Source organism: Lactuca sativa, chromosome 7, assembly GCF_002870075.4.
Source record: "Lactuca sativa cultivar Salinas chromosome 7, Lsat_Salinas_v11, whole genome shotgun sequence".
NCBI classification, from domain to species: Eukaryota; Viridiplantae; Streptophyta; class Magnoliopsida; order Asterales; family Asteraceae; genus Lactuca; species Lactuca sativa.
This window is the reverse complement of record NC_056629.2, coordinates 188,526,107-188,553,803: the sequence shown is the minus strand read 5'-3', so window position 1 is coordinate 188,553,803 and position 27,697 is coordinate 188,526,107. Positions and strand designations below refer to the sequence as shown.

The window sequence follows — 27,697 nt, the reverse complement described above, 5'->3', positions numbered from 1 at the left end:
TTCAGGAATTGCTCAAAAGATTCCTAATTTTTCCTTTCATAATATTTGTTATTGTGTTCTTTGCTACCAAAAATCTAACCTCCAAAATCATGAATCGATGATATTTTGAAGAGCGAAGCCAAAAAACGCGAATAATGAAAGCATTGATATCAGGTTAGCTTCATCTCCGAAACTCATTCTCAGCATTGTTGAATTAGCCAAATTTTACCTACTAGAGTCGGTCACCTAGTAGGTAAATTATATATATATATATATATATATATATATATATATATATATATATATATATATATATATATATATATATTTACCGATGAAAACATTGTGTATGTATTTGTACCTTTATACATATAAAAATGTTATATATCTAAAAATATACATATAAAAACGTATAAAAATCCTATTAATATCTCTATACGTGTAAAAATGTTATATACGTATTTATAGATACAAATACGTATAAATTGCATTATATATACATATTAATAAGTAACATAAATAAAAAACATACAAATATTTATACACAATTTTAAAATGAAAAATGCATATACCTATATTTATATACCTTTACAAATTTTTTTATATAGTATTAAGTGTCTTTATTTATTTTTAAAGGTATAAATACAATTTTAAATAAACAAATGCGTTTCTTTTACATATAAAATACATTTATAAATTCATGAAATAATAATAGTAATTAGAATAATTATAATCATAATAACATGTTAGATATTAAGTATAATCTTTCTAGAATGTTTTCAAGAAAATTTTGTTCTTGCTTCACATGTGCCGCCTCCGCCTCCACCTCCGGTGGCTTCACCTTTGTCGCCTTCGCCTGTGTTCTGCATGTAAAATTTTCTTTTTCTATTGTTATGTATTTCAAGTTTTATGCTTGAAAATCGAGTATGTTTCCCCTGTAATTTGAGTATCAGAGAATTGTTGCTCTTTTTTTTTACAGTGAAAGTTTTTTTTTTTTCTAAATTCAAAGCATCTTTTGAAGTCGTTCCACCAAACTAGAACCTTACTTTGAGGTTAGTTGTGGTTCAGTTTTGATTTATGATAATGTGTTGATTTCTGAAATATATTGGTTGATTTCTGATTGTGTTTATTTGGTGAAATATATTGCTGAGAATATGTTACTAGTTTCTCATTGTTCTTTTTTATTGAAAATGTGTTCCTTGTTGCTAATATAAGTTGCTGATTTTGTTCATTTGCTAAAATTTGTTGGGGATCTTGTTATTATGTGTTGAATTGTCGTTGACATCTGTTGTTGATCTTTGAAATTTGTTAATGTTGCTAGTGAAATCATATGCTTTGCTTTTTTTTTCCCTTCTGAAATATGATAATATTTTGCTGATGAAATCATATGCTTTGATGTTTTGCTTGATGAAATCTGATTATTAGCATGTTATGGATTCACTAAATGAAAGTACAATGTTATATCTTGAAAATGTGGTGTCTATTAGTAGAGGAGATTTCATACCCACAAGTTTACGGAGCTCATTAACATTAGATTTGTTATGGATGGTGATGGTTCTAAAAGATTTCACAAAGCAACGAAACATGAGCTTTGGGTATAATCAAGAAATGATAATGTTATGTTTGATTTGGATTTATGTTTAATCTGGATTTTATATGGTGTTTGGAAATTTTTTATAATTATTCAAGAAGTTTATTCAGTTATTTTATAAAAAAAAATGTTAAATTTAGCAAAAAATAACATAGAATGGTAAAATGGCAATTTTATAATTCAGCACTACAATTCAGAGGTTCCAACCAAACAACATTTGAAAATTCAGATGTTAAAAATTCAGACCCTCTTAGAAATTCAGGCCACTTAAAAATTCAACTCTTATAAATTCAAATCCTGCCAAACAACCTTTTACGCCCTCCTCCATTTCTAGTCAATTACTTTTGTTTTTCTCCCTTGAATAAAGCAACGCTCCGACCCAACAAGTTCATCCCATTAGCTAAGGTGTGACCGTTCTTTAAAGGTAAACTCCTGCTATAGGGTAAAAATGAACAAACTTGTTGAGTGTGTCAGCTAAGGTGTGGCCTCCCTTTAAATGAAAAATCTAGCTAGGGGGTAAAAATGAACAAATTTGTTGAGTGTAGAGGCTTGAGTTGCTTATTGGAGTTATCATAAGCATGGCTACGTATTGATAGTCCGCTTAAGCAGGTTGCGTATGGCAATTAGCAAGCACGGGGAAACACGGACAATCGGAAGGGCTGAAACCAATAGTCATTGTTTTACCATTTAGACGTAGACTATGATTTACTAATAGTTAGCAAAGTAGTAAAATATAATAACAATATTTATATTTCGGTATAAAAAATTATTTTACAGAATTAATAATTATACATTGACAATTACCAGATCAAATTATTTTCAATAATTTTAATTTTTCTTAAATCTTTATAATATTCTTTTATTTAAATAAATATGAGCTTAGAAACTAACAAACATCAAATAAGATTGTGTTTCTATTTTATAGTTAGTTATTTATATGAATATATAGAAATACGTATATCATGAACATGGGGCCAAATGCTTAGTCAACAAATAAAACCAATCTATTATATATAAAATCAGTATTAAGGAGGTCAAAAATCAGGGGGCCATGGCCCCCTGGCTTAGAGGCTCCGCCCCTATTAGCAAGAGTAGGCTATTTATGAGTAAGCAGCCAACATTCCTTAAGCGGGCAACAAATGCTCAAGCAGCATAACATGTTTTCTTTGAGAGCAAATTTTGACTCGCACTGGGACCAATTTTGTCAGCATTGACTTCGGCCCATATTTTTTTGCCCATTATTATTAGGTCAACCACTCTATAAATAGTCTCATTTATTTTAATCCTAATGTATTTTACGAAATAGCGTTCTACGACAAGAAGTAATAAATCTGTCTCTCTCTCATGTTTGTCATAGATATAACTGGTCATTCATGTGGTCATATAGTTAGAGAATCCAATTTCTACTTTTTATGACGCACATTAGATTCGAGCTTGCCTACATGAATAACATACAATCAAAACAAGACCATTAATGCATATCAAGTACTCGTTAAATTGAATGAGAAAGGCCGGATTAAAAAAGTCTAATGGTTGGAAATCTAAGGTAGCAAAAAAGTCTACTCCTAAAATACACCTTAATTCTATTTATGTCCACAACGAGACTTGAACACTCAACCTCAAGGACAGAGGGCAACACGGGATATCGTTGAGATAGAAGCTCTTTGGTAATTTAATTTACAAGAATACAGGTAGCAAAATTACAATTATTTCCACAATACTTTAGAAATCATTAGGGCCAACCGCATGTAGAATCATGATGACAAAAAGACATTATTATAAGCAAATGCAACATATTTTTATTACCTTTCGACTGTTGACAATGAAAAACGTTAGCCTCATTGGTCTAAGGTAGTTCCAACAAAATAAACGTCCTCATTTAGCGGTTGAGACTTGATAGATTGTCCACCTGGTTCAACCTCACATGTAGGCGGTAATCATCGCATGCACCATGTGTCCGCTTTGCAATGCTTTCATGGACTCCTATATTGAACGACTCATTTAATGCCTTCCTAGGGATAAACTCTACTTATGGTGTGAAAACAGGGCTCAAGATATTTTTGAAGCGATTTCAAGGGTGCTATTATTTACCATATGGACGTACAGGCACGGTATGATTTTCAATAGCAAAGTGAAGATATTGTCTACTCTAACTTATGAGGTCAAGACTTTGAGCATTTTATGGCTTAAAAATAAAGCTAAATGGTGTAGGGATTTGATATGGAACTCATGGACCAACACCTTCTATATTGTACAATGTAATTCCTGCTTCTTGAAGTTCAATTTATATAAAGTCTAGCCGTTAAAACAGCCCCAATAAGATCTCATTTTATTGGCAAAGAAGTGGGAAATTACATATTCGGTTTTTTATTAATAGAATGAAGGAATCAGTAAGTAACATCAACTCTTTTGTACCAATGATAAAGACTAAAATGGTAATCAAAATGCGTCAAAAACCCAAATATATGATGTAAATTTTTTCCTCATAGTTGAGTTGTTTTGCAAGCAGCCTCCCCTATGTCTAACAAATGAAGTGTTTCGACACACTCCCGAAAGTCTATTAAACTAGAAGCAGCATTGAATCCAAGTACTCCTGATCACACCCCTGTCTTGGGATTATAAATTTGGAACCCTTCCCCATAAGTAGTGAGCAACAAATTACACTCGTTGGTCGTTTGCGGTTGTGGTTGGAATTGAAAAGCTCCATCAACTGGAAGTTTACCTGTTCCCAATTTAAAAACCACAGACCAAGAAGCATCTCTCCATACCCGAATCCAAGTATCATCAACATCCATACGATAAGAAATCAAAGCTAGAGAATCTTGGATGGTTGTTATTCGTGTTGTTAACCAATCCCAAGTGGGTCCAGGCAATGGAATCATACCAAAAAACATGAGTACTCAAATCGAATGTCAGTATATAGGAAGGAGCTATATGTCTTGTGATTTGATATGATCACGAGTTACTTCCCAATGCAACACTCCATTGAATAAAAAAGCCTCATATAACACAGAAGTAAACTGGTTTAGGGGAAGCAACTTCACACCAAGTGCCCGTCTTCACTGCATAAACAAATGAAGTGTCTTTTTCATATGATATCCAAACAATTTTGTAATCATCACTGATTGGGTCAAATCCAAACCCAATACCTCCCAAAGCGAGTTCAGAACTCCGAGGACATTCAGGCACTCTTACTTTGCGTCTGATTGAAGGGTTCCATAGAGTCAAACCATTTTTAGTCTTCAAACAGAAAGTTCCATTACATGAATCAACAGTTCTGAACCTATTGCTACAAGGAAACAGAATTGTTGTTGTTATACCAATATATCCACGTTTGGGACATAAACACAATGGCAATTCGTCTTCTCCGTGTAATGTATAAACGTCTTCTGCTATTTTATTATTGTCAATATTTTCATGCGTGAAGCGGATTTTTTGTGGGGATCGGAAAGTGTGCATGCGCATGAACCCAGGGCTAGAAATACAAGTATATAACGATTTAGAGAGTGATCTAAATCGAGGAGGGATTTGGGTGGTAGTCTTGTAAATATTTCAACAATCAACTCTTCGCATATATATTCTGACATCTGCATTTTTCCAACAAGATAAAAATCAGTTGTAATAGGGTGCAATTAAAATTCTTCTCTGTTTGAATAAGTTTAGAATTCTTGTCAATATATATATATATATATATATATATATATATATATATATATATATATATATATATATATATATATATATATATATATATATATTCATGTTTTTTGTAAATGGATGCACCAGATGTTCATCAACTAAGATTGACGGTGTAACTAATGAACAAGAATAACTCCAACAGAAGTAATTAATATATTTACACAAAAAATTTATAATAAAATAGTTATGTTCCCAGTTACATGATCTAGGTCCAATTGTCATGCATCTAAATTAACAAATTAACTCAAAAGTCAAAACTGAGATAAAATCAAAAAAGTAATTGGTTGTGAATGAAAGCCATAGGGCATATATAAGCCTATTTATTTATGTATAAATATTGGTGATACAATTCTATTTAGTTCTGTTTGTCATACTTGCAATCGATAAACTTATTAAAATGCAATGAACCGATTGTGCATGTCCTATGTATACAAAACAGATACTCAAATGATCAAAGTTTGATCTTCGTTATGATCAACTACATTATCTAATATACTTTCAAAAAGATATCATCAATACATGATTATAATGTTGATGAATCTGGATATCTTTACAGCCATACTTCCAACTTTGTCTTTTGTGATCTTCCTTTGAATATTGATTCACTTAATTAGGGGATGCATTGGAATTTAGATGGGTGCCAGGCAGGCAGGCAAACCATGGGTTTCAAATGAGAAGAGATAAAAAAGCCGGAATGAATCTGCTATATATGAGAAAAGGCTTCAAAGGCTATTTGGTGTGATTTCATTTTTAAGGTTAGTATCACATCTATTAATTTATGACATTTTAGATATTTTGCATTATAGATTTACGAGTCCCAATGCCAAATAATTAACAAGTACACAAGATATATATACAAGTAAACATATATAACAGCAAACTAAAAGAAGAATTCTCAGTCATATCTAGCGTATCCTATTTGGCTATTTGGATATGGGTAGAACAGTATAAGCATCATTTCTCTTTATTATGACAAATTTTTACATATAGCCAAATAAAAGACGTGAGATATATTAAGGTTGTGACGACAAAACCTGACGATAGGCATGAGTTAAGGGATGGCATTCAGCATCGACTATTGCGGTTGTGACGACAAGGATCTAACCCTTTGCAGACGACACCTATCCAGACGACATATGTCGTCGGCAAAAGTCGATCTATAGAGACGACATGTCGTCTGGACAGAATTTTCAAACATTGACCACATGTCGTTGACCAGAAAAGCTATACAGACGACAAGTCGTCTGCATAGGTTCGGCGGGAAGGGGCAAAATATTGGGGGTATATCGAATTTTTATACCGACGACATGTCGTTGTGAGGAGGAATTAAAAACATATTTTCGAGTTATTTTAATCCTTTGTCGCAGAAAAGCAATACGATGCCGTTTTCGTCAGCCTATGCAGACGATATGTCGTCTCTATAGGGTGCTTAAAAATTAATTTTGATATATTTTTTTATCCGTCTTGCAGAAATGGAATACGATGTCGTTTTGGTCAAGCTATCCAGACGACATGTCGTTTGGAAAAGGTGGGACCGATCCGCGTGATCCGTTTTTTTATTTTATTTTATTTTTTAATGCCGTTTTCGTTTACCTATAGAGACGACATGTCGTCTCTATGTCGTCTCTATAGGGTTTTACCATAACAAAAACCCTTTCAGTCTTCATTTTCCAGTCGACTGCCCAGACATTTTCCTCTCAATTGCTTCGCCGATCCCAGTCGGCTGCCCAACAAAGGTTTTCTCCCCCTTTCTCTTTTGGATTTCGACTCTTTGGATGTCCGGTTTTTTCTTCTATACCAGGAACTTGTAATCTCTATTCCTTTCCCAGGTTCTACTCATCTGTAATCTCAATCCCCATCATCAATCGTCTTCTTCTTCAAATCGGTACTACACTTCTGCTAGGCTTGCTCGATTCTTCACATCTCTTCCTTCCGACACATCCATGGCTTCTGACAAGTCAACACCGCCGCTTACTATCGACTCCCTCAACCCAAAGGTCGTTTCCTTGCTTCTCATTTATGTTTTTCACTTTGTTCATCGCTTTGATCTTGTTTGCTTTAGTTCGCTTACTTGAGCTTTATACAGTTTAAATCTTAACGCCTGAATCGGAGTTCGGTACAAGATAACTGTTTAATTTTTGTGTTTGATTTTGAAGATTAATCTAGGGGTTTTAAGTTCAAGTAGATCCAGTCCCTTTTACTGTTTCTATAACACCAACAAGGAAAGGTTAGCTAGAATGTCCTTTGTACTAATTTTTTCCCCTTAATTTCCAGGTCTTGAAATGTGAGTATGTTGTACGTGGTGAAATTGTCTCTCTAGCTCAGGTAATGTAATGAACTGGATTCACTAAAAAACCTTATTAAATAAGCATGTCAGGGATGTATATATCGGGGAAATAATTAATAATGAGTATATTTATAGAAAACTTTCCATCTTTTTAATCAATATATGCATTCAAGTATACTAATTTGCATATATAAAACTTACAATGCTGATTTCATCGAACGAGCATGGCAGATTCTTGATCAAACTCCTGGTAGAGCTACTGGTGCATATAGACATATAGTCACAGGGGTAAAACAGGAAGTGCAGTTTAAGGGTTTAAGGAAATGCACTGTATCTTTTTTGAAAACGTTTTGGATACAAGAAAGATAATAGAGCAATGCATAATGATTTTTCAGGTTCCTTATTATCTTGATTAAGCAACATGGTAGGGAGTTGAGGTCTTTGAGCTCAACTGCTAGACAAAAGGGTATTACTCTGAGAGCCCTTTTTTTCATTAATCCAGGAAACCCAAATGGCCAGGTAAGTCTATATTAGTTTTTAAACACTAATAAATGTGTTTTCTCTATGCTATGATAATTAATTTCCAGTTTTTTTTCTTTCTAAATACGTGTAGGTTCTTGCTGAAGAGAACAACGAGACATTGTTGAGTTCTGCAAGAAAGAAGGTCAGGTTCTTCTAGTAGCTGAGGTAAAGAATGTTACATGAATCCCCCCAGACTTTTATTGGCATTTTAGTAAAAGCATGATTAAGTAGGGTGACATACACCATTCATGTACATTATGCAGGTTTATCAGGAAAACATTTATGTCCCTGAAAAGCAGTTTTGCTCTTTTAAGAAAGTTGCTCGTTCAATTGGATATGGTGACAAGGATATTCCCTGGGTTTATTTTCAGTCAGTGTCTAAAGGTATTGTCTCTTTGTGAATATGAAATAGTATTGATGATATGAAGAGAAGGGTGCAAAGGTAGTTAGTTAATTCAATTGTTAATTTGTTTGCAATTCTTAGTTTCTTGATAATTCTTAATTTCTTTTTCCTTCACATATTGAAACTACAGACATTGCTGACTTGTTAAATTCCACTTGTTTCTGTTTTAAGATCAAGTTTTTTTTTTTAATATATTTAGTTTATATCTTGAACTCCTATTGCTTTTATAAGTTTGTTTCAATGGCATATGTATAAAATAAAGAAATTTAATATTCAAAAAACCGGGTACCCGGAACCGGAACCGGTCTTGGCGGTTCCGGGAGCGGTTCCAAATTTCTAGGAACCGCTGTAAGCGGTTCCGGTTCCAAAACCAATAATTTCAGAACTGCCGGTTCTGGGAGTGGTTCCGATTCCAGCTAAAATAGGCGGGTATCCGGTTATGCTCATCCCTAGTCAATACCATGTTTCAGTTGTTCTTTGGAATGGAATCTTGCTGGTCTTCCGGATGATGAAGCAGCAAAATACTTTGAGAACAAGATCCGAAGGTCAGTTGAGATTATGTTTTCTTCAAAATCATATGCTTATTTTTTGTTGGGTGTATTTGGTTTTATTATAGTATAGTATTCTTTAAAAAGTATTAATCGAATATGGAATGTGGCACAGTACTCTCCCAAAGATTATTGTATTTTCTGCTATTAACCTTATCTACCTCTTCACTCAAAAGCAAAAGTACATTGCCATTTAGTGCATTTTCCATATTTAGATGGTAAATGCAGTCAATAGCAATGTACTTTATATCTTCACATTTTTTTCTTATTTTTTTGTAATCTGTTTTCATTTTTTTTCCAAAGACCTAACCGTATAACTACAGAGTGATCAATATTGACCTATTTAACTAATATTTTCATGCTTCTTAACAGTAATCATAATAATCGGCTAAGAAGGACTTGCAGAAGGAAGCCATGTTCCTAAGTGTCAGCCTTTTGGACAATTAGCAATAATAAATGCAAATGGGTTAAAAAAAAAGCAACCCTTTGGAGGATTTAGTCAGCATCCCTTTGGTCACTTTTATTTCTGTATGAATTTTGTAGTTCATAATAACACTACAATAGTCAAATGTTGTAATTCAACTGAAGAATTTCTTTTAATTGTAAAATCAAATTAAATTAATGGTATGTTATGAATGATATGTTTATTAAGTGTTTTTGGATTTTAATGGTATGTTATGTTATGTTTATATTATTCTACAAATATCTCTTTTGGATTTGTTTTAAATGGTATATATAACAAAACATGTGGAAAATATTTTTAAAAAAAGGGCTATAAAGACGACATGTCGTTTGTATAGCTTTATAACTGTAAAAATGGTTTTCCCATTGCAGACGACATGTGGTCTGTATTGATCAACTTTTCCAAACGACAAGTCGTCTCTATAGGGTCACACTTTTACCGACGACTCGTAGTCGGTATAGGGTCCGAATAAAACATTTCTTTATTTCCTCGAAAATCAATCCCGATGACCTTTTATAGACGACGTGTCGTCTGGACTGGCTATGCTATACCGACGACATCTGTACCGACGACATTTTCGACTTTTAGCGACGGACCTGTACCGACGACTTTTTACAGACCACATGTTGTCGGTATAAGTTTTAGAGACGACAAGTCGTCTCGACAGAGTTCATAATTGTCGTCTGCATAGGGCATATATATGAGAAAAGGCTTCAAAGGCTATTTGGTGTGATTTCATTTTTAAGGTTAGTATCATATCTATTAATTTATGACATTTTAGATATTTTGCATTATAGATTTACGAGTCCCAATGCCAAATAATTAACAAGTACACAAGATATATATACAAGTAAACATATATAACAACAAACTAAAAGAAGAATTCTCAGTCATATCTAGCGTATCCTATTTGGCTATTTGGATATTGGGTAGAACTGTATAAGAATCATTTCTCTTTATTATGACAAATTTTTACGTATAGCCAAATAAAAGACGTGAGATATATTAAGGTTCTGACGACAAAACCTGACGATAGGCATGAGTTAAGGGATGGCATTCAGCATCCACTATTGCGGTTTCAAACGTTGTCATTGAAGACCGGGGACTGCATATAGCAGGGGCAGCGGTGACGGGGAATGGTGGTGTCTGGTGTTGACGGCATGACGTTGTAAGGAGAATAGGGTTTTAAGATTTTTTTTTAAATCTTTAGATAGATCTCGATATGTTTAGGATCTGTGGATTTTGTTTATTTTGTTTGGATTAACGGAGTATTTTTATCTTGCATTAGAAAAGGCTTTGCAATTTTCCTTAATTACTGTTCAATGTCTCCGTCTAATTAAAGTAAGAGACCCAGGATGTGTTTGTTTGTTAAAAATTACTTTTGGACTTCTGGTTTTCTAGAAAACGTTTTAAGAAAATAGAGTGAAGTTTTCATTTCTAATAAAAAATTTAAAAAACATGTTTGGCTAAAACTTAACTACAAGGATGAATAATATAAAAAGAGGGCCTCTCTCTCTCTCTCTCTCTCTCTCTCTCTCTCTCTCTCTCTCTCTCTCTCTCTCTCCAAATACAAAACTCAAGAACATAGATTCATATTCATGAACACACACTCAAGAACACATACACTCTCCACCTACTGTCCCCCACTACCATCGTGTCCTTCACCTCATTTTTTCTTTAAATTGATTTTTCTGGTAACCTCCACCATCTCCTTCTTCTCCACACACACGGAATCAAATCTGAGGAGGAGGAGCTCATCAGCTGAGGAGGAGATCGGAGACCCATGCACTCGATTTGATTTTTTCTTCTTGAAGGTGTTGCTCCTCCTCCTCCTGTTAAAGCAACCCCTAACGCCGCCGCCGTACGTCTTCTCTTTTAGCCGAGACGAGCTCAAGGAGATGATAACTTTCATATCTGAGGACCTCGTTTTCAAATCTGAGTATCTTGTTTGTAGACTTGGTAGCGGTGACGAGATCAAGGTTTTTTCATTTTTTAATTACTAAAATGAATAAATAATTATTGAAACTTAACAAAAATGAATTTAGAAATACAAAATAAATAATCAAGGGTATTAAAGTCATTTCAGTTTACCGAGGGACCAAATCCGCAATGAAACTAGTTCAAAATGACCACGAAGCCCAAAAAGTCAGGGTTTGGACTAAAACCCCATAAAAATGCATACCACATGAACTATTTTTACATTTTGTCTAAATAATAATAAAAATACTTAAGCCTCATAATAGACTAGCTAAATAGCTAATTCTCTTAAAAGTGGTACAGGTTTATAACGAGTACTCTTTAAAACGTAGATATTGTAACATGTTAGTGAAAGAAATGGAAAGAAAGATAGAGATAAAAGAGCAACTTACAGATCAATGTCAATATAAATCAATGTCAACGGAGGTCGTTGCCTCACTGGTCCGAGATGCAGTGTGGCATACGGTGGAGAAAGCCCTCCGACAAAGGACTAGCAGAGGTCGATGTCGAAGTTTCAGGCTACTCAATGGCTGTGAGGAGCAGGGCTGACCCAATACATGGGTGAATTGGGCTTAGGCCCAGGGCATCAAACTTTTAAGGGCATCAAAATGGTGCGGCTACATATACTATATATTATAATGGCCCAAAAACTTAGCCCATATTTTGTTCTGTGATGTGAGCTCAACGTGAGAAAGGAAGAGACGTGCCAAACAAATGAATAATCATCGTATCCTCGATCATTCGCATAGATAAACCAAACGTCGCCTCTCGCTTGGTGCCTACTGCCTAGAAACCTGTTGGCTTTGTCAATGGGATTAATGCGGCATTGCCTACCTAGAAACGTCGCCAACAAATAAAAAAGTACGATTTGATTTCTCTATTTTTCACTTCCAGTCCATAAATCGATAACATATATCTCTCAAATCTCGTTATCTCAATTTCTTTTTTTATTAGTTGACACTTAGTCACGATATATCAACGATTCCTCTGATCTAGTCCGGTTTCAAGGTCCGATTTTCTCTAATCTTTCTTCTGAAGTTCTGATTTAGTTATTCATTGATTTTGGTGTGATTTGTTTCTTGTTGGTTGATTTAGAAATCAAGTTTGGGTGTTTTCATTCGAAAATTATGTTTATTTAATTTAGGTTTTCAAAAAACTAATTAATTTCTTATTTAACTCGTTTTCATAAGTTATTTTGAAAAATAGAATGAGAGTATGAGACTCGTCGATTTCACTTGAAAATAGTTGAGATTCAAAATAATAAGTAGAATCGACACCTTTATCTTGAGTTTTTCTGTACTCTCCTAATTTCAAAAAATATTGATATTCCAACTATTAAATGATTTCATTCGATTTGGTTTCTGTTTCAGAAATCAGATTAGTTTTTTATTTATTTGATTTCTACTCTATTTGATTATAGGAAAAAAGAGTGGAATCCTCAAAAACTTATTGGATTTTTATTTATTATCATTTTTTCACTGTTGCATTAATCAGATGTGGGTTTTGTTGGTTCTGAAAGCGTATTTGGATGAGTTCATTCGAAATATGTGTTTAATTTGCTTTGTTTTATAAATCGGATTTATTTCTTACTTCTTGGATTTTATATTTGATTCAGGTGTTTTTGTTTCTGTAAGCAACTTAAGGTGAGTTCTACCGTTTTCTCCAAGTTTGAGCTGTTTCAGAAATCAGACTTTAAGAAATTAGATTTGTATATTTTGAAATCTGTTTGTATATGCTGTTTCAAATATGTTTTCTCCAAATCTGATTTGTATATGACTTTTCAGAAATCAGATTTTAGGATTCCGGTGAGTTTAATTTCTAATATGTTTGTGTTTAATATTTGTTGTATAAACAAATTTTCTAAACCTTCGTGTTTTTTGATGTGATGTGAAGCAGGAACAATATTTCTAGCTGCTGTCAAAAGATCATTTCTAATCAGATTTTCGACTTCTAGAGGCGGCAAAATATTAATTATTGTAAAATAAGAGATGTTTTTGCTTCAAAAATGCACAAAGAAATCGTTTTAGATGATTTTTGTTTGTATTATATGGTTGATTATAAAATTTGCTGCATTTTTTATTTTGTAAATTTTCTATATATAAGGGCATAAAATTCTTATCTAGCCCAGGGTAGTAAAACGGCCCTGGAGAGGAGAGACATGGACCGATAGAGGCGGACACAAGAGAGATGGTGGTGAGCACTCCGGCGGCGGCGATATATTCTAGTTGGAAGTCCAGCGGTGGTTATAATGTTTCCGGTGAGAAATCATTTTTTTCCCGCAGCGGTGAGTTTTAGTCTAGGGTTGTGTATTTTCTCAAATCTCAAGGTATGTGTTAATAGATTGGATGGTTTTTTTTTATAGAATTCTCGTTTCCTAATTTATCAAAATCCTAAATTTACTCATAATTCCTTTTGAAGTTTTTAGTATTTAGTGGAATCTGTTAATTATTTATTTACCTTCCAAGTTTGTTAGGCTTGCTATTTCTATAAGATTATCAAATATCAAATATCAAATAAGATTGTGTTTCTAGTTTACAATTAGTTATTTATGCATATATAGAATAATAGAAATACATATATCATGATGGGGCCAAATGGTTAGTTAACACTCAACCTCCATGGATTGTGTTTCTATTTTACAATAAGATTGTGTTTCTATTTTACTCCTAAAATACTCCTTAATTCCATTTATGTCCACGACGAGACTTGAACACTAAACCTCAAGGAGTAAGGACAACACTGGATACCATTGAGATAGAATCCTTTTAGTAATTTAATTTACAAGAATACAGGTAGCAAAATTACAATTATTTCCACAATACTTTAGAAATCATTAGGGCCAACAGCCCGTAGAATCAAGAAGACAAAAAGACATTATTATAAACAAATGCAGCATAATTTTATTACCTTTCGACTGTTGACAATGAATGACTTTAGCCTCATTGGTCTAAGGTAGTTCCCAACAAAATAAACGTCCTCATTTAGCAGTTGAGACTCGATAGATTGTCCACCTGGTTCAACCTCGCATTTAGGGGGTAATCAACGCATGCACCTGTTGGAATAGTGTCTAAGGCTGCAACTATATTAGGCAAGTATTTGACCCGGTTGTGCATGGTCATTTTGGGTTGCCTTCACCATAGTAACTTGATAGGATGATTTATTAAGAGAGAATAAATATTATTAATATATTATGAGAATAATATAAAGAATAATAATGTTATTATTTGATTAATATAAGTCATAGAATTAATTAGAATTAATTTGGTGACTTAAAGAGATTAATTAAATAAGAGGGTATAAACTGTCAATTGTTTGATAGTTAAACTTTAGACTTTAAATCCATATTGGATAGGGGTGGACGGATTCTAGAAGCTAGGGATAGCTTAAAATCGTCCAAGTCTATCTAAGGAATGGATTTGGATTGCTTTAAGAGAAGATTATCCAACTAGGGTTTAAGCTGTAACCCTTAAGGAGTCTACAAGTATAAATAGACCCTATGGCAAAGGGAAATCGGCACTTCATCTAAAGTAGAGAACCCCGAGCCGAATTCCCTCACCTCTCCTCTCTCCCAAATCATCCTCCTTGCTATTTGGTGTTTCTAAGCCATTAGAGGAGTGACAATTATGACTCTAGAAGCTCCAAGACAACAAGATCAAACAAGAGATTCAAATGTATGATTCTAGATCTGATTTAATATTGTTCTTATACCTAATTAGTAATTAGAAGTCTTGGATTCAAAGCATGTTTAATTAAAAAGCCTAGATCCAAGCATTAGGGTTTTGCATGCGCACATAGGAAAGTTCTTATGGCTAAAACCCATCAGCACCATGTGTCCGCTTTGCAATGCTTTCATGGACTCTTATATTGAACTACTCATTTGATGCCTTCCAAGGTATAAACTCTACTTATGGTGTGAAAACAGGTCTCAATATATTTTTGAAGCGATTTCAAGGGTGCTATTATTGACCACATGGACATACAGGCACGATATGATTTTCAATAGCAAAGTGAAGATATTGTCTACTCTAACTTATGAGGCCAAGACTTTGAGCATTTTATGGTTAAAAATAAAGCTAAATGGTGTAGGGATTTGATATGGAACTCATGGGCCAACACCTTCTATATTGTACAATGTAATTCCTGCTTCTTGAAGTTCAATTTATATAAAGTCAAGCCGTTAAAACAGCCTCAATAAGATCTCATTTTATTGGCAAAGAAGTGGGAAATTACATATTCGGTTTTTTATTAATAGAATGAAGGAATCAGTAAGTAACATCAACTCTTTTGTACCAATGATAAAGACTAAAATGGTAATCAAAATGCGTCAAAAACCCAAATATATGATGTAAATTTTTTCCTCATAGTTGAGTTGTTTTGCAAGCAGCCTCCCCCATGTCTAACAAATGAAGTGTTTCGACACACTCCCGAAAGTCTATTAAACTAGAAGCAGCATTGAATCCAAGTACTCCTAATCGCACCCCTGTCTTGGGATTATAAATTTGGAACCCTTCCCCATAAGTAGTGAGCAACAAATTACACTCGTTGGTCGTTTGCGGTTGTGGTTGGAATTGAAAAGCTCCATCAACTGGAAGTTTACCCGAATCCACGTATCATCAACATCCATACGATAAGAAATCAAAGCTAGAGAATCTTGGATGGTTGTTATTCCTGTTGTTAGCCAATCCCAAGTGGGTCCAGGCAATGGAATCATACCAAAAACATGAGCACTCAAATCGAATGTCAGTATATAGGAAGGAGGGTATATATCTTGTGATTTAATATGATCACGAGTTACTTCCCAATGCAACACTCCATTGAATAAAAAAGTCTCATACAACACAGAAGTAAACTCAGGTTTAGGGGAAGCAACTTCACACCAAGTGCCCGTCTTCACTGCATAAACAAATGAACTGTCTTTTTCATATGATATCCAAACAATTTTGTAATCATCACTGATTGGGTCAAATCCAAACCCAATACCTCCCAAAGTGAGTTCAGAACTCCGAGGACATTCAGGCACTCTTACTTTGCGTCTGATTGAAGGGTTCCATAGAGTCAAACCATTTTTAGTCTTCAAACAGAAAGTTCCATTACATGAACCAACTGTTCTGAACCTATTGTTACAAGGAAACGGAACTAACCAAGGCCCTGCCCTCTGCATCTGACCTAAGTCCGGAACTAACTGCCTCGGACCGAAGTCCGGAACTAACTGCATCAGGCCTAAGCCCGGAACTGACTGCATCGGACCAAAGTCCAGAACTACTGAACATAACATAGCACGCACATATCAACTAGCATAACAACATGGACTGCATACTGAGTCGGGCCATACCCGAAACACATAACACACAAAACCTGTCTGAGCCACGAAGGCATCAAACATTCTAACTACTGCATCGGACCGATGTCCGGAAACTACTACTAATTAATCAGGCCGGCATTGTGGCCTTAGACCCGTTCCTACTGGAAGGAAACTCACCTCGTAGCCTAGCTGCTGAAAGAACTGCTCCGGAATCTGTCGGCTGTGGCACCGGCTTCACCCTGGCTACAATTTTCATAAGTACCCTCAATCAAATATTGATAATAATACTGAGGGTAAAAAGACTATCTTACCCTCGGTCAAAGTCAACCTATCGGTCAAAGTCAACATTCAGTTGACCTAACTCGTCGAGTCCTTACTCTCACTTTCTTGCTTCAGCCCGTTACTACTCGTCGAGTTTGGCATAGACTCGACGAGTTCCTCTTCAAAACTAACACTCAGTCAATTTGCATCCGACTCGCCGAGTTGTATGCACAACTCGTCGAGTTCTCCTTCAACATATGAACACTCTGACTGTGACTCGCAGAGTTGTATGAACAACTCGTCGAATTTGTTCTTGAGGCATGAAGATTGCCTTGGACTCGCCGAGTCAGGGCATTGACTCGCTGAGTTCTTCCATCTCTCACTCACTAGTTCCACTCAGCATAACTCGAAAAGGTGGAAAACAGGGGACTCGCAACTCGACTCGCCGAGTCTGAAGAACGACTCGCCAAGTCGTATACATGCAAACACTAGATACTCGATTTTGCTTGAATCCAGTTCATTCCATTCATAGATCTGGGTTCTTAGGGCTTGATTAACACATAAAGTTTCCAACTTTACGTGTAAATAACATCAAATGAAGGTTTTAAGGCTCAAAGCACACTATAAGAGTAGATCTAGAGCTTTCATGCAAAATGGCTCCATAAAGGTACTAGATCTAAGCTTCTGGAACTCAAACCTAGCTAAATCCGAAGGCTATTCATCTCAATGAGTCATCTATGCTACTACCAAGCCAACAAATGGTTCAAGAATAGCTTTAATGGCGTTCCAAAGGGGATTAAAGCATAACAACAGAAAAGGGTCGAGTTATACCTCACTATACTCTGAAAAATGCCACAAAGATCTTGGATCTCCTTCTTCTCCTCGTGATCTACCTTCCTTCTTCTCTCAAGATCTTCAAAGTGATGGATTTTAGCCATATGAACATTCCTATGTGCACATGCAACCCTAATGCTTGGATCTAGGTTTCTCTAATTGAACATACATTGAATCCAAGACTTCTAATGGCTAATAGAGTATAATAACAATATGAAATCAGATATTAGAAGTTTACGTTGAATTACTTGCTTGATCTTCTTGTTCTTGGAGCTTTAGAGTCCCAATTTTCACTCCTCTAATGGCTTACAAACACCAACTAGCAAAGGAGATGATTTAGGAGAGAGGAGAGGGAATCAAATCGGCCATGGTTTCTTCTCTAAGCACAAGTGTCGATTTCCCTTGACCCTTGGGGTTTATTTATACTTGTAAGGCTCCTAGGGTTTTACCCTTAAACCCTAATTGGATAACTTAGGCCCTAAGCAATCCAATACCCTAATAGATAAGCCCTTGGACGAAATCTAAGCCTATCCAAAGCCCTAGAATTCGCCCCCCCCCCCCCCTTATCCTTAAGGGATTTATAGCCCAAAATCAAACTATCATACAATTGACAGTTTATACCCCTTTATTTAATTAATCTCTTTAAGTCACCAAATTAATTCTTAATTAATTTATGACTTATATTAATCAAATAATAATAATATTATTATTCCTTATATTATTCTCATAATATATTAATAATATTCCTTCTCTCATATAAATCATCCTATCAAGTTGCTATGGTGAAGGCAACCCAAAAGGACCATGCACAACCGAATCAAATAATTGCCTAATATAGTTGCAGCCTTAGACACTATTCCAACAGTCTCCCACTTGGATAAGTCTAGTAACTATATACACAAGCATAATCCATTGCAATCGTAACTCTCAAAGACGCTGTCAAGCTCTGATCTAATCAATCTTGTCCTTCAGATAAGAGATCGTACAGTCCTCTGTTTAGATATCATGCTGACAATTCTATGGAACTAATTTGTCTAGCATTTGGTTTCTCGATCTCCGATTTATTTGACATAGAACTTAATCGAACACATCAATTCAGTTCTGACCGGGCCTGGCACATAAGTCAAATCAAATCATCGAGCGGCCGAGATGTCGCTTTTACCTTCTTAGGATAAAAGTAACAGATAAACTTCGACTTATATGCATTTACTTATTCATTAATCAACTATACACAACAATGCGTTTTATAACATCAAGTTACTGATGCGGTTTCGCATTATCAATGTACAACCAATTAACAAATAACAAACCATATATCTTGGCTTTAAGACCATATGATATTATCATCTTGCGATCACCTTTTATCACATTCCATAAGGTGATTCCAGCAAGCGGGTGTTTGTTCCAATGCTCAAAACTAGTTCATAAGCACTCATGAACGTTGCAGCAAACTTTTGCTATGTCTAATACCATTTAGACAATCTACACACCAATTCATGACAATCTTCATTCATACCTACTTCCAACATATGAACGATTGTGGACAATTTGAACAATTCGATTATTCTTAATAAACTCAATTATTCTGGAAGTCAAAACATGCAAAAAAAAATGAAACAATAGTTAAACAATTAACATAAGGCAGTAACATTACTCATAAATAATACTCCTTTATTTAATCATCAAATGTTAATTACATTTATCTATTACACGTTTCTACTACTATCTAATAAATACTAATATCATCCTTTAGCCCAATACTCCTAGCATGCTGTAAGTGCTTAACCCTACTCAGTCCCTTCGTAAGCGGATCTGCTGGGTTGTCTTCAGATGATATCCTCTTCACCACGAGTTGTCCTTCTTCTACACGATGTCTAATAAAGTGATATTTTCTGTCGATATGTCGAGATCTACCATGATCCCTCGGTTCCTTGGTCAAGGCAACCGCTCCTTCATTATCACAGAAAATCTCCATGGGCTCCTTTATGGCAGGTACAACTCCAAGATCACCGATGAAGTTCTTTAACCATATTGCCTCCTTCGACGCTTCGCTCGCTGCAATGTACTCTGATTCGCACGTTGAATCAGCTACGGTTTCCTGTTTGGAACTTTTCCAAGTCACTGCTCCTCCATTCAGGGTAAAGACCCAGCCCGACTGCGAACGGTAGTTGTCCCTGTCGGTCTGAAAGCTGGCGTCACTATACCCTCGCACCTTCAAGTCATCACTCCCTCCGAGGACTAAGAACCATTCCTTCGTCCTCCGAAGGTACTTAAGGATACTCTTAACCGCAATCCAATGGGCTCTGCCAGGGTTCCCTTGATATCTACTAACCATGCTCAAAGCAAAGGCTACATCAGGGCGAGTACAAGTCATAGCATACATGATTGAGCCAACTGCGGAAGCGTATGGTACTCGGCTCATTTATGCTATTTCAGCTTCGGTACTCGGACTTTGAGTCTTACTCAATTTGGCATTACTTTGTATCGGTAATTCTCCCTTCTTCGAGTTTTCCATACTAAAACGTTTTAGTACCTTATCCAAGTAAGTGTTCTGACTAAGTCCTATTAGTCTCTTACTTCGTTCTCTCACTATCCTTATTCCCAAAATGTAGGAAGCCTCTCTGAGGTCCTTCATAGCGAAGCACTTCCCGAGCCAGGACTTAACCTCCTGCAGAGTCGGGACGTCGTTTCCTATGAGTAGTATGTCATCGACATACAGAACGAGGAAGCTGACTATACTCCCACTGGCTTTGACATATACACATGATTCATCTTCGCTTCGTACAAATCCAAACTCTTTGACTTTCTCATCGAAGCAAAGATTCCATCTGCGAGACGCTTGCTTAAGTCCATAAATGGACTTCTCAAGCTTGCGCACTCTATTTGGATGCTTTGTATTGATAAAACCCTCTGGCTGAGCCATGTAAACATCCTCAGCCAACTTCCCGTTAAGGAAGGCGGTTTTGACATCCATTTGCCAAATCTCATAATCATGAAATGCGGCAATAGCTAGCATCACTCTAATAGACTTTATCTTCGCAGCTGGTGAGAAGGTCTCATCATAGTCAACTCTGGGAGTTTGAGTAAAGCCCTTCGCAACCAATCGCGCCTTATATGTGTGTACTTTTCCATCCATGTCGTTCTTTTTCTTGAAGATCCATTTGCACCTAACGGTCTTACGTCCGGGCAGATTATCAACCAAATTCCAAACTTTGTTGTCATACATGGACTGAATCTCGTTGTCCATTGCCTCTTTCCATTTTACAGACTCCGGGCCTGCCATGGCTTCCTTATAGCTATTAGGTTTATCTAGATTTATTAGTGTACCATCACTAATATACGTATCCCCTTCGGTAGTAATATGAAAACCATAAAACTGGGGTTGAACTCTAACTCTTTCGGAACGTCTAAGAGGTAATGATTCGTCAATTGGTTCAACCGGAGTTTCCTCCTCGAGTTGAGTGCCAGCGGTAGAGGTTCCTTCATCTATCGACTCTTGAATCTCTTCAAGCTCGATTTGCCTCCCACTGTCTCCTTGGCTTATGAGTTCTCGCTCTCGGAAAACTCCTCTCCTCGCAACAAAGACAACATTGTCCTTCGGTCTATAGAAGAGATATCCAAAGGATTTCTGCGGGTAGCCGATGAAAATACATCACTCACTACGAGGTTCAATTTTGTCATGAGTATCTCGTCTTACGAAAGCCTCGCAACCCCAAACCTTGATATGTGCTAACGAGGGAGCTTTCCCTGTCCACATCTCGTGAGGTGTTTTGGCAACCTTCTTAGTAGGGACTCGGTTAAGGATATGGGCAGCAGTCTCTAAGGCATACCCCCAAAAAGAGATAGGTAGCGAAGCACAACTCATCATAGAGTGAACCATGTCTAACAAGCTTCGATTACGCCTTTCTGCCACACCATTTAACTGCAGTGTCCTAGGTGGCGTCAATTGTGAAACTATTCCACACTCCTTGAGATAGTCGTGGAATTCAAGACTTAGGTACTCTCCTCCTCGATCGGATCGAAGCATCTTGATTTTCCTGCCCAATTGATTCTCCACTTCATTCTTGAACTCCTTGAACTTTTCAAAAGTTTCTGACTTTTTCTTGATTAAGTAGATATACCCATATCTACTATAGTCATCGGTAAAATTCACATAGAAGCGGTTCCCATCCTTCGTGGTTGATCTAAACGGTCCACATACATCGGTATGTATTAGGTCCAATAGACCCTCACCCCTTTCACATGTACTTGTGAAGGGTGACTTAGTCATCTTTCCAAGCAAACAAGACTCGCATGTGTCATCTTCCCTTAGGTCGAATGACTTCAACACTCCATCCTTTTAGAGTTGGGCTATGCACTTCTTGTTGACATGTCCAAGACGACAATGCCACAAGGATGCTCTATCCATACCATTGGAAGAATCCATGCATAAAACATCATTTCCTAAGTTATCTACAATCATAACAGTTTCATAAATTCCATTACATGGTATTGCTTCAAAATATAAGACACCATTTAGATAAGCAAGAATAGAACCATTCTCATTATTGAAAGAAAATCTAAAACCTTGTCTAAACAAACCATGAAATGAAATGATGTTTCTAGCCATTTCTGGCGAATAGCAATAATTGTTCAAATCTAAAGATAAACCATTCCTAAGCACTAAAGAATACACTCCAATCTTGGTCACAAGCGACGATCTTTTGTTCCCCATGATTAGATTTATTCTTCCATGCGCCACATCCCTATTTCTTCTTAGTCCCTGCAAATCAGAACAAATGTGGTAACTACAACCGGTATCAACGACCCAAGAAATAGAATGAGATGAGTCATTAGATTTAATTGTATATATACCTGCGAAAGATGGCTTGATCTTTCCTTCCTTGATGGCTTGCAGGTAGTCTGGGCAGCTTCTCTTCCAATGCCCTATTTTATGGCAATGATGGCACTCTGCCTCCTTAGGGTTAGGACAGGGTTTAGCAGGATCAACTTTGGTCCCACTAGAAGACGAACCATCTCGGGACTTTCCCTTGCGGTGGCTCTTAGACGGAGCCTTCCTCTTCTTACCTCTTCCTTGCCCAATGGCCAAAACAGGAGCAGCGGGTGGATTGGGAGCGGGTGCAACAGACTTGTCCTTGAGGTTGCTTTCAGCAACCCTAAGGAGACCTTGGAGCTTACTTAGGGTGACCTCTTCTTTGTTCATGTGGTAGGTCATCCTAAATTGATTGTAACACGGAGGCAAAGAGTGAAGCACCATGTCGATCGCCAAGTCTTCCCCAAAGTCAACATTCAACTTGCGAAGACGGTCGACATACCTTTGCATCTTTTGCAGGTGCACGGTAAGAGATTCTCCATGACCCATTTTGGCGGAAATCATGTTAGTGAAAATCTCATAACGCTCTTGCCTCACGTTTTGGTGGTATCTCTCCAACAAGTCTTGGTGCATTTCATACAGATACATGTCCTCATAGGACTTTTGGAATTCGGCATTCATGGTGGCAATCATGATGCAATGTACCTTCATTGCATCACGTTCATGAGTCTCAAAAAGCAGTCATTTCAGGCGGAGTAACGATTTTTGGGTTGATTTTCTCAAGCTTCTCATCTAGGACATACTCCTTGTCCTCATAGCGAGCAATTATGCGAATGTATCTTATCCATTCGCTAAAGTTCGTCCCATCGAAAGTCACCTTCTGACAAAGGCTCATCAATGTGAATGAACTAGCAGCAGCGTTGTTTGCGTTCAACATCTACAAATAGAAAGGACAAAGATAGATTAGAATACGAATCCCTAATTATCACCCAATAAGAAAAATTAGGGCTAGGATCCAACAACAATATTTACATATTAGAAAAGGGATACCGTAATCTAACATGCAAACAATTTGAAGGTAAGTGAATGTAGATTCACTAATTCTCCATCACGAAAACATAACTCTAAGTTCTAAATGTACTGAGAATTCATAGGTTTGGATGAGATTCATTGAAACTTTTCAATGGCATGTTTAAATCTTGATATGCCCCTCTCGTTTGTGATTGGGATACCGAGGATCACAAAGTGGGTGTGAATTACCATGCAAATTTACATGGTGCCTTCATTGTAACAATCATCTATTCGATGTGCCGGTAAACCACACACGCTCCATCGAACTATGATAAACAATGAATCACCCTTTGCCACCTTTGCTTAAAACCAATTAGTGTGCCGGTAAACCACACACGCTCCACTAACTTCTTAGCAAGGGTGCAAAGTGTAATTTCATGGGATTGCATCAATTCACTTTTCCTAAAGTAACTAAGATTGGGAAATTTTAAAAACATGTAGTTACTTTGTATTTCATATTATACTTTTAATGAAGAGATGAGGTTGCCCTATCCAACCCGTTCGGCTAACGACCCTCCACCGATCAAGCAAGCGGTGGGTGTGAGTGTACACCCATTAAGCGCCATTTTATAGGCAGCAACCTTATACCCACCTTATAGACCGGCTTCGTGAATGAGGCCTACTAACGGTAAGACTAGCATTTTAATTATACATACATATATATATATATATATATATATATATATATATATATATATATATATATATATATATATATATATCTTGTAATATTATATTAGTATAGGGTTGAATTTTAAACTTGTAAAAATTCTAGGGTTTGAAATTTAAATTGTCTAAATTAAACTTTTAATTACAAAACATAAATTTCAAAACTTGAGGGCAAGTTTTAAACCTTTTTAAAACATAGGGAATCAAATAACAAATAATCTAAATTAACAATTAATCACATAATTATCCGTATTTGATTTATTTAATGATTTCTTGCAAAATGATTTACCAATTAAATTAAAATAATTAATCAATTATCACATAAGGAAACAAATATTTTATTAATTGATAAATATCTTCAATTAGGTCAAGAATATACTCATATATATCATAAAATCAGATTTATATTGATCTAATATGATTAAGGCAAGTATCTCAAAGATAAACAACAAGAAATCCCGAAGTTTCCTTTTTCTGACGCTCGAACTCGCCGAGTACCCAGATGGACTCGCCGAGTTGAGCCTACTCACCGAGTACCACCATGGGACTCGCCGAGTTCATCAAGCAGAGGACAAAAAAACAATTTTTTAAGCATCAAACAAGCAATCAATGCATCAATTCAATAGAAACCAATCTAGGCTCTGATACCACTGATGGATTTTAGCCATATGAACATTCCTATGTGCACATGCAACCCTAATGCTTAGACACTATTCCAACACAAAGAATCACACCAAAACACACAAAAATGCTAAGAGAGTTCTAGGGTTTCAAGAAGGATGCTCTGGGGGTGTTGGGGGCTGACTTGGGGTCCCAAAAAGTTGTTTAAATAGGGTGCAAACCCTTGAAATTAGGGTTTCATCCAGACTGGCGGACTTGTCGAGTCCAGAATATGGACTCGCCGAGTAGCCAACTTAAACGTGCTCAATATCCCGACTCTACTCGACGAGTCTGGCTACTGACTCGTTGAGTTCCTCTTGAAAACTTGAAAAATAATTATTTAAATAACATACCAGAATTTGGGGTGTTACAGAAGGTTTGTAATGTTGATTTGGAATTAAATGATTGTTGATGCTTGGTTTCCTTCCAACTCCATGAACTTGTACGCGACTCTCACCAAGGGCATGAAGGATACAATGTTCTTCATTTAAGTGTTTTCCCTTCCCGATCTCTTCTTGCATCTTCCTCTTCTCCCTTTGAATCTTTTCCTAAAATAAAGAAAAAAAATAAACATATATTAATTAAAACAATTAACTAAATTTAAAAGCTGGAATAGTATATATGTGTGTTTGGTGAAAAACTGAATAGTAAATATACATTTCATAAGAATTTCTTATTTGCAATAACATTAATCATTCTGTTAAATAAGTAATTCTATATATAAACACTTCAAAAAATAAACAAAATTAAATTTTATAAACGAAATAAATATCAGATAGAAAAGAATTTAAACTTTAAAGAGTTTGAGAATTAATAAAATTTGGGTTGGGCCTATATCCAAACATATTTAAGGCGTCTAAGCTTTTTTTCTTCATCATGATCCGCCGTTCCTCTTCTTCCGTTTCTCTAGTAACTTGTTTTGTTAATAGTCAATTCCCCTTTTAAGATCTTATCTTTTTCCATATCAATTTATTCGATGATGGCTACTAAAATTTCAAGTTTTCTATCTTCTGTCATGGAGAGGTAGCAAATGAACAGTATTGTTGCATCAATAAAGAATATGGCATATTTATACAAGGAATAAGGAAAACCAAATTTAAACTTAACTGATTTTGTTTGATTTCAGTCAAGAATTTGATTCATTGAAAAGCTAACACAAATAGTTTGATATATTTCAGCTGATTTTTATCTTGTTAATGAAAATGCAGGACTAAACAATGTCAGATTATTTATGTGAAGAGTTACTTATTTAAATATTTACAAGACTACTTCCTAAATCTCTCCTCGGATTTAGGTCACTCTCTAAGTCGTTATGTAGTTGTATTCTAGCCCCAGTTTCTTAGGCATGCACACTTTTCGATCCCCACAAAAAATTCTATTCAGACATGGAAAGAGTTACAGAAATGAAGAGACATATTTTTATACATTACATGGAGAAGACCAGTTGCCACTGTGCACTAAACATGGATACATTGGTATAACACCAGTTCAGTTTCCTAGTGGCAGAATTGTTGATTCATGTAATGGAATCATCTGTTTGCGGATTAAAAATCATTTGAGTCTATGGAACCCTTCAATTAGGTTCTTAGTAAGTGTGCCTGAATGTCCTCGGAGTTCTGAACTCCCTTTGGGAGGTATTGGGTTTGGATTCGATCCAATCAGTAATGATAAAAAAAATTGTCTTGATATCATGTGCCAAATCCCATTCATTTGTTTATGCTGTGAAGAGTGGCATTTGGTGTGGAATTGCTTCCCCTAAACCTCAGTCTACTTATGTGTCATATCAGGTCTATATTTTCTGTGGAGTGTTTCATTGGGAGGTACAAGGTTATCATATAGAATCACAAGACAAAGGCATTTCTTGTATACTGACCTTTGATTTGAACACTCATGTTTTTGGTATGATTCTGTTGCTTGTACCCGGTTTGAGTTGGGTAGTGAACAAGCTAACAACCATCCAAGGTTCTCTAGCTTTGATTTCTTGTGAAAGTTATTTAATTAGGTATGGAGAGATACTTCTTGTTTTGTGGTTTTAAATTTGAAAACAAATGGTTCTTTGATTTCAATCAAAGGAGCTTTGCAACTGACCAACAATGGTGATTTGTTGATCAACACTTATAAGGAGGGGGTCCAAGTTTATAATTCCAAGACGGGTGTGCAATAATCCAGACTAGTGAACTTCAATGATGCTTTTCACATACAAAACATTTTTAAATGTGTTGAAAGCCTTCATTTAATAGACACGGGGACTGCTTGCGAAAAATATTCGTTGTTTGTTTCCGTAGGAAAAAGACGAGTATGATTCAGTATTTAAATGATTTATATTTATTATTTTCAAATTATTTAGAAACCCTTGTTCAACATGAGACGTTGGTTCGGTCAATGAGACTGTAAGCTTAAACTTCTTGATCATAATCATACCTACATTTTGATTGATTCTATCGTGACTTGCATATTAGATGCAAAATTGTAGGTTGATATTAATGTAATTTGCACATTTTCAACATTTTGGTTGTCTAGTAATTAATGCGACTTGTTTCAGCCACATCTTGTGTTACATCTTTAATATTTATGTTTTATCATGATTGTTACTCTTTGGTTCACTTTTATGCAAATAT

At 35.8% G+C, this 27,697-nt stretch overlaps 1 long non-coding RNA gene and 1 pseudogene across 3 annotated transcripts; one reads left to right on the top strand and one right to left on the bottom strand.

Moving 5' to 3' along the window:
* Positions 1-4,570: 4,570 nt before the first annotated feature.
* Positions 4,571-5,157, bottom strand: LOC128127390 (putative F-box protein At3g16210; annotated as a pseudogene).
* A 1,677-nt stretch (positions 5,158-6,834) lies between these two features.
* Positions 6,835-9,680, top strand: LOC111898441 (uncharacterized). Of its 3 annotated transcripts, none has more exons than XR_006185063.2 (7): positions 6,835-7,266; positions 7,544-7,594; positions 7,952-8,075; positions 8,170-8,243; positions 8,342-8,462; positions 8,952-9,026; positions 9,402-9,680. It is a non-coding gene; the product is annotated as an uncharacterized LOC111898441 (long non-coding RNA). The 3 variants fall into 3 exon arrangements; XR_008224982.1 differs by having other exon boundaries at positions 7,788-8,075; XR_008224981.1 differs by having other exon boundaries at positions 7,544-8,075.
* Positions 9,681-27,697: the final 18,017 nt, after the last annotated feature.